This window comes from Nerophis ophidion, linkage group LG09, assembly GCF_033978795.1.
Source record: "Nerophis ophidion isolate RoL-2023_Sa linkage group LG09, RoL_Noph_v1.0, whole genome shotgun sequence".
Classification (NCBI taxonomy): domain Eukaryota; kingdom Metazoa; phylum Chordata; class Actinopteri; order Syngnathiformes; family Syngnathidae; genus Nerophis; species Nerophis ophidion.
This window is the reverse complement of record NC_084619.1, coordinates 64,375,049-64,383,381: the sequence shown is the minus strand read 5'-3', so window position 1 is coordinate 64,383,381 and position 8,333 is coordinate 64,375,049.

Below are 8,333 nucleotides of genomic sequence, written 5' to 3'. Positions count from 1 at the left end.
TAATCTAATTTGAAAAATGATTTACCTTAGAGCAGTAATTTGTACTAATTTCTATTGTCAACTAAAAACATTAAAGCATAATATCAATACACTAGTCCAAATACAGCCTTCTCGGACATGTTAAATATCAGCTTTCGAGTCATTAATCATGACTAATCAAATACCGAAAGTGTGATTAATCTTATTTTAAAAAGATTTGTCTAGCAGCGGTAATTTGTACTTATTTCTATTTTAAACTAAAAACAATAAAGCATAATATTAATACACTTTGTCCAAAAACAGCCTTCCTGGGCATGTTAAATATCAGCTTTTGAGTCATTAATCATGATTAATCAAATACCAAAGGTGTGATTAATCTTATACGGACATTATTTGTCTTGCAGAAGTAACGTTTTACTTATTTCTATTGTAAACTAAAAAAAATAAAGCATAATATCAATACATTTGTCCAAAAACAGCCTTCTCAGACATGTTAAATATCACCCTTTGAGTGATTAATCATGATTAATCAAATACCGAAGGTGTGATTAATCTTATTTTAAAATGATCTGACTAGCAGCAGTCTTTTGTACTTATTTGTATTTTAAACTAAAAACAATAAAGCATAATATCAATACATTTGTCCAAAACAGCCTTCTTGGGCATGTCATATATCAGCTTTTGAGTGATTAATCATGATTAATCGAATACCGAAGGTGTGATTAATCTTATATGGACATTATTTGTCTTGCAGCAGTTACGTTTTACTTATTTCTATTGTCAACTAAAAACAATAAAGCATAATATCGATACATTTGTCCAAAAAACAGCCTTCTTGGGCATGGTAGATATCAGCTTTTGAGTGATTAATCATGATTAATCAAATACCGGAGGTGTGATTAATCTCATTGTAAAAGTCATTTGCCTTACAGCAGTAATTTCTACTCATTTTTGTTGTAAACTAAAAACAATAAAGCATAATATCAATACACTTTGTCCAAAAACAGCCTTCCTGGACATATTAAATATAAACTTTTGAGTGATTAATCATGATTAATCAAATACCAAAGGTGTGATTAACCTTATATGGACATTATTTGTCTTGCAGCAGTAACTTTTTACTTATTTCTATTGTAAACTACAAAACAATAAAGCATAATATCAATACATTTCTCCAAAAAACAGCCTTCCGGGCATGGTAGATATCAGCTTTTGAGTGATTAATCATGATTAATCAAATACCAAAGAAGTGATTAATCGAATTTTGAAAATTATTTGCCTTACAGCAGTAATTTATACTCATTTTTATTGTAAACTAAAAACAAAAAAGCATAATATCAATACACTTTGTCCAAAAACTGCCTTCCTGGGCATGTTAAATATAAGCTTTTGTGTGATTAATCATGATTAATCAAATACCGACGGTGTGGTTAATAATATTTTAAAATGATTTGTCAAGCAGCAGCCTTTTTTACTTATTTCTATTGTAAACTAGAAACAATAAAGCGTAATATTAATACACTACTCCAAAAACAGTCTTTTCAGACATGTTTAATATCACCTTTTGAGTGATTAATCATGATTAATCAAATAGTGAAGTGAATTATATTTATACAACGCTTTTCTCTAGTGACTCATAGCAAAACCCAATAGCTCAGTTACATTTTTCAAACCAGCGTGGGTGGCACTGGGGGCAGGCAGGCAAAGTGTCTTGCCCAAGGACACGACGGCAGTGACTAGGTTGGCAGAAGCGTGAATCGAACTTGGAACCTTCAAGTTACTGGCACCGAGCTATACCGACCTCATACCAAAGGTGTGATTAATCTTATATGGACGATATTTGTCTTGCAGCAGTAACTTTTTACTTATTTTGATTGTCAACTAGAAACAATAAAGCCTAATAATAATAATTAATTTGTATAAAAACTGCTTTTTCAGGTATGTTAGATGTTTTAAACGCTGACACACACACACACAAAAAAAGCACTTTTAGCTTTAAGTAGGGCTCATTTCCGTTTATTGGCCACCCTCTTTCGGTGTGATGCCCCCCGGTCGTTTGTACCGCCCCACCTTAAAACAGCAACCCCCCCGCCTTGCACTACTCATTGTTTACTGTACATGCAGGTCCGGAGTAATAATAAATAAGGAGCGTGTGTGCCGTGCCAACATGATTGATTACGACAGGGAGGCAAGGTCAGGATGGAGGAACAGGCGAGGGCTGTCCGACTCATTGAGTTAACACTGTATCCGTATTGTATGAATGTCACCAGCGATCCTGTGATTTATTACTACCGCCACTGCTCAATTCTGCTTTTCTGCCTCCCCGCCTCCCCGCCTCCTTTCTTCTGGCTCCTGACCGAGATAGGGGAGAGAGGGGAAAAAAAAAAAAGCAAAAGTGTGGACAAAAAGAAAGAAAAAAAAAACGCAGTGTGTCAGCAAGCAGGTTAGGTCTTCATTGTAATATTTGTTCCTAGTTCTATCAAATTAGGCAATGTTGTTTTTTTGTTTTTTTCTCCTTATAATGCAGTTGCTGCACACTTTTTTTTAGAGCGGTGATGCAACCTAACAAGATCTGCTGAAAGAATTGCATCAGGAATTCTGCTTTTAAAAATATTAGGAGTATGAATAATGCAGTCGTGTTGATGTTTGTGGTTTGTACTTTTTTTAAACCCCTTTTGAATATTTTGCCCCACTCATGTTAAAAAAAAATAAACAAATACAAAAATAAAAAATGAAAGATATTCTATGTTCATGTTTTTAAACTATATAACATAGGGCAAGGGGCACCAAAGCTATGTATCCGGCCCGCCAGCGTCCCAAATAAAAATAAAAATAAAAACATTTTATTATTGTTTTTTTTAAAATATGTCCTTTCTAATCCATTTTTACACGTTTGTCACTCTTGGTATCTCCTAGGCGCTGAGTAAATTATATTGTCTAAAAATGCATTTCCCCATCAATAACGTGACATCGGAATGTATATATATATATATATATATATATATATATATATATATATATATATATATATATATATATATATCACATACCTACATACATATACATATATAAACATATACATACATATATACATATACATAAATATATACATAAACATGCATACATACATAAATACATACACATACATGCACGACCCATCAGGAGCAAGGGTGAAGTGTCTTGCTCAAGGACACAACAGACTTGACGATGTTAGTAGCAGGTGGGGAATCGAACCAGGAACCCTCAGGTTGCTGGCACGGCCACTGTCCCAACGGCGTTACATGTACATGTATATGTATATATATATATATATATATCTATATATATATATATAGATATATATATATATATATATATACATACATGTACATACATATATACATACTTACATACATACATACATGCATACATATATGTATTTATGTATACATAAATACATACATACATATATATATATATATATATATATATATATATATATATATGTATGTATATATGTATGTGTGTATGTACGTATGTATGTATGCAAAACAGAGTTATGTCCCCATTAAGTCAGCCTTGCCAGAACACACACACACACACACACACACACACACACACACACACACACACACACACACACACACACACACACACACACACACACACACACACACACACACACACACACACACACACACACACACGCAGGCCTAGACAGGTGGAGGCAGAGGGGAGGTACACAGAAAACATCAGAGGGTCAATTGTGCGAGAAAATGAGAGCAGACAGTGTTGACAAACAATGTTGCAACCTTGTGTGGGAACCGCGGGTGCAGAAACACAAAAGAAGAATCCCTGCGGGAGACATTTTCCAGTGAAACGTTCAAATTGTTGTTAAAGAGCATTAATATTTTTTGATAAGGCTCTACTATTGTGTTTTGTGAAGGCCCTCCCAAAGTTTTTTGGAGCGGTATGTTAATTTCCAAAAATTCAAATTTGAATTTCATACACACCTGCATGGAACCTGTCTCGTGCAGGAAAAAAGTCTCGACTGCATTGTTTATTTGCTTGACTAACAAACATTTATACAAAAAACAAAAAAAAAGCCATTGTCACTTTCAACAACGTACACTCAAGTCCTCTTCCCCTTCCAGAGGGTCTAACCTTTCGTCTCGGACTGAATACACAATGCCCCTGCGGACCCCTGGACTGCTCACTCTTTAGTGCATGTCAGAAAGACACCAGTCTGGACTATTTCCTCTGGGAGGCGGGTAAGCAAGCGCCACGCTCTGTCAGTTAGCGTAAAATGTTCCAGACTGAAGATGGATGGAGACGACGTGTCACTACGGCTCAAGCGGGCGTTTCACCGCTGCCATGGTCACATGTCCCGGTCACGTCAAGCCAAGCGACCGCATCGTTTCGACCTGTCCTTCCTTTTGAGTTAGCATACACCAACACGCCACAGAGCTGGTGGCCTTCGCTAACTCAGGGCGACGGTATCAATGGAAGGGAAGCATACACTGCACGGGTGTCAGATTCTAGTCTCGGGGCCCCCGATATGGCCCGCCACATCATTTTATATGCCTGGATATAATGTGCCTTAATAGAGTCTCTTTTCTTACAAAACCCAAAATCTGGGTGTTGTTGATAAATGGCTTTCGCTTTGCATAGTAGAGCTTTAACTTGCACTTACAGATGTAGCGACTAACAGTAGCTACTGACAGTGGTTTTATGAAGTGTTCGTGAGCTCATGTGGTGATATCCTTTACACACCGATGTCACTTTTTGATGCAGTACCGCCTGAAAGATCAAAGGTCCATAATATCATCGTTTACGTGCAGTGATTTCTTTTGGTTATATAACGGAGCCTAGATAGTGAAATCCCTAAATTCCTTGCAATAGCTAGTTCTTGAACAATTTTCTCAGACATTTGTTGACAATGTCTTTGTTGTCCTTGTTTGTAAATGACTGAGCATTTCATAGAAGCTGGTTTCATACCGAATCATGGAACCCACCTGTTCCCAATTAGCCTTTTAAACCGTGTGATGTCCCTAATAAGGGTTTGATGAGCGTTCGTCAACTTTCTCTTTCTTTTTTGCCACTTGTGCCAGCTTTTTAGAAACATCATGCAGGCATCAAATTCCAAATGAGCTAATATTTGCAAAAAATAACAAAGTTTCTCAGTGTGAACATTAAATATCTTGTTTTTGCAGTCTATCCATCCATCCATTTTCTACCGCTTGTCCCTTTTGGGATTGCGGGGGGTGCAGTCCATTCAATTGAATATAAGTTGAAAATGATTTGGAAATCCTTGTATTCTGTTTTTATTTACAATTTACACAACCTGACAACTTCACTGGATTTTCACAGCATATTACTATTAATTGTTAAACATCACCTTTTGAATGATTAATCATGATTAATAAAATACCAAAGGTATGATTAATCTTATTTGAAAATTACAACAACATACACACTGTGGTGGCCTCTGCTGGGATGGGGAGGAGCAGACCCAACAAAGCAACCGAGCGATAAAAACTCTGTGACCTAAAAACAACAACAGTTTTAGATATTAAAGATTTTTATCTTTATATATGATGATGATTTGTGATTATGTTAGGACGGCAGAGAAGGTCTTGCTGACACACCACCGCTGAAATGTGACTGCCATCTCACAAGGCAGCAGCTTGTAAATAAAACACAGCGAGCGTACCCCTCCCAAAAAAAGGAAAAATACGGTCGGTCTGCGGAGAGAAGACTTCGAAATGCAGTCCTCAAAGGACCGCGCCACGAAGTCCCCACAACAACAAAACAACATACAAACTGTGGTGGCCTCTGCTTGGGTGGGGAGGAGCAGACCCAACAAAGCAACAAACACTCTCTAAACCTAAATACAACAGCACTTTTAGATATTTAGGGAATGTAAATAAAAAATTATCTTTATCTTTAATTATGATGATGATTTGTGGTTATGTTAGACAAGAAGGTTTTTCCGCCACACCACTGCTGAAATGTGACTGCAATCTCACAAGGCAACAGCTTGTAAATAAAGCACAGCGAGCGTACCCAAAAAACAAAAGGAAAGACACGGTCGGTCTGCGGAGAGAAGACCTTAGAATGCAGTCCTCAAAGGACCGTGCCACGAAGTCCCCACAACAACAAAACAACATACACACTGTGGTGGCCTCTGCTTGGGTGGGGAGGAGCAGACCCAACAAAGCAACAAAAACTCTCTGACCTAAAAATAACCGCACTTTTAGATATTTAGGTAATGCAAATGAAAATGATCTTTATCTTTAATTATGATGATTATGTTAGAGAAAAAGGTCTTGACGGCACACCACTACTGATATTTGACTGCATTCTCAGAAGGCAGCAGCTTGTAAATAAAAAACAGCGAGCGAACCCAAAACAAAATATATATAAAGCAATGACATGGTCGGTCTGCGGAGAGAAGACCTCGAAATGCGCCACGAAGTCCCCACAAAAACAAAACAACATACACACTGTGGTGGCCTCTGCTGGGGTGGGGAGGAGCAAACCCAACAAAGCAACCGATAGATAGAAACTCTATGGCCTAAAAACAACAGCACTCTTAGATATTTAGGGAAAGTAAATTAAAAATGACCTTTATCTTTAATTATGATGATGATTTGTGGTTATGTTAAAGAAGAAGGTCTTGCCCGCACACCACTGCTGAAATGTGACTGACATCTCACAAGGCAGCAGCTTGTAAATAAAATAAAAAAACGAGCTTACCCAAAAAAATAAAAATAAAGGAAAGACACGGTTGGTTTGCGGAGAAAAGACCTTGAAATGCAGTCCTCAAAGGACAGCGCCACGAAGTCCCCAAAACAACAAAACAACATACACACTGTGGTGGCCTCTGCTGGGGTGGGGAGGAGCAGACCCAACAAAGCAACAAAAACTCTATGACCTAAAAACAACAGCACTTTCAGATATTTAGGTAATACAAATGAAAATGATCTTTATATTTAATTATGACGATTATTTGTGGTTATGTTAGAGAAAAAGGTCTTGACTGCACACCACTACTGATATTTGACTGCAATCTCAGAAGGCAGCAGCTTGTAAATAAAAAACAGCGAGTGAACCCAAAACAAAATATATATAAAGGAAAGACATGGTAGGTCTGCGGAGAGAAGACCTCGAAATGCAGTCCTCAAAAGACCGCGCAGCGAAGCCCCCACAACAACGAAACAACATACACACTGTGGTGGCCTCTGCTGGGGTGGGGAGGAGCAGACCCAACAAAGCAACAAAAACTCTATGACCTAAAAAGAACAGCACTTTTAGATATTTAGGTAATGCAACAAATGAAAATGATCTTTATCTTTAATTATGATGATTATGTTAGAGAAAAAGGTCTTGACGGCACACCACTACTGATATTTGACTGCATTCTCACAAGGCAGCAGCTTGTAAATAAAAAACAGCGAGCGAACCCAAAAAAAAATTAATATAAAGGAAAGACATGGTCGGTCTGCGGAGAGAAGACCTCGAAATGCAGTCCTCTAAGGACCGCGCCACGAAGTCCCCACAAAAACAAAACAACATACACACTGTGGTGGCCTCTGCTGGGTTGGGGAGGAGCAAACCCAACAAAGCAACCGATAGATAGAAACTCTATGACCTAAAAACAACAGCACCATTAGATATTTAGGGAAAGTAAATTGAAAATGACCTTTATCTTTAATTATGATGATGATTTGTGGTTATGTTAAAGAACAAGGTCTTGCCCGCACACCACTGCTGAAATGTGACTGAAATCTCACAAGGCAGCAGCTTGTAAATAAAATAAAAAAACTAGCGTACCCAAAAAAATAAAAATAAAGGAAAGACACGGTTGGTCTGCGGAGAGAGGACTTCGAAATGCAGTCCTCAAAGGACCGCGCAACGAAGTCCCCACAACAACGAAACAACATACACACTGTGGTGGCCTCTGCTGGGGTGGGGAGGAGCAGACCCAACAAAGCAACAAAAACTCTATGACCTAAAAACAACAGCACTTTCAGATATTTAGGTAATACAAATGAAAATGATCTTTATATTTAATTATGATGATTATTTGTGGATATGTTAGAGAAAAAGGTCTTGACGGCACACCACTACTGATATTTCATTGCAATCTCACAAGGCAGCAGCTTGTAAATAAAAAACAGCGAGCGAACCCAAAACAAAATATATATAAAGGAAAGACACGGTTGGTCTGCGGAGAGAAGACCTCGAAATGCAGTTCTTTAAGGACCGCGCCACAAAGTCCCCGCAAAAACAAAACAACATACACACTGTGGTTGCCTCTGCTGGGTTGGGGAGGAGCAGACCCAATAAAGCAACCGAGAGATAGAAACTCT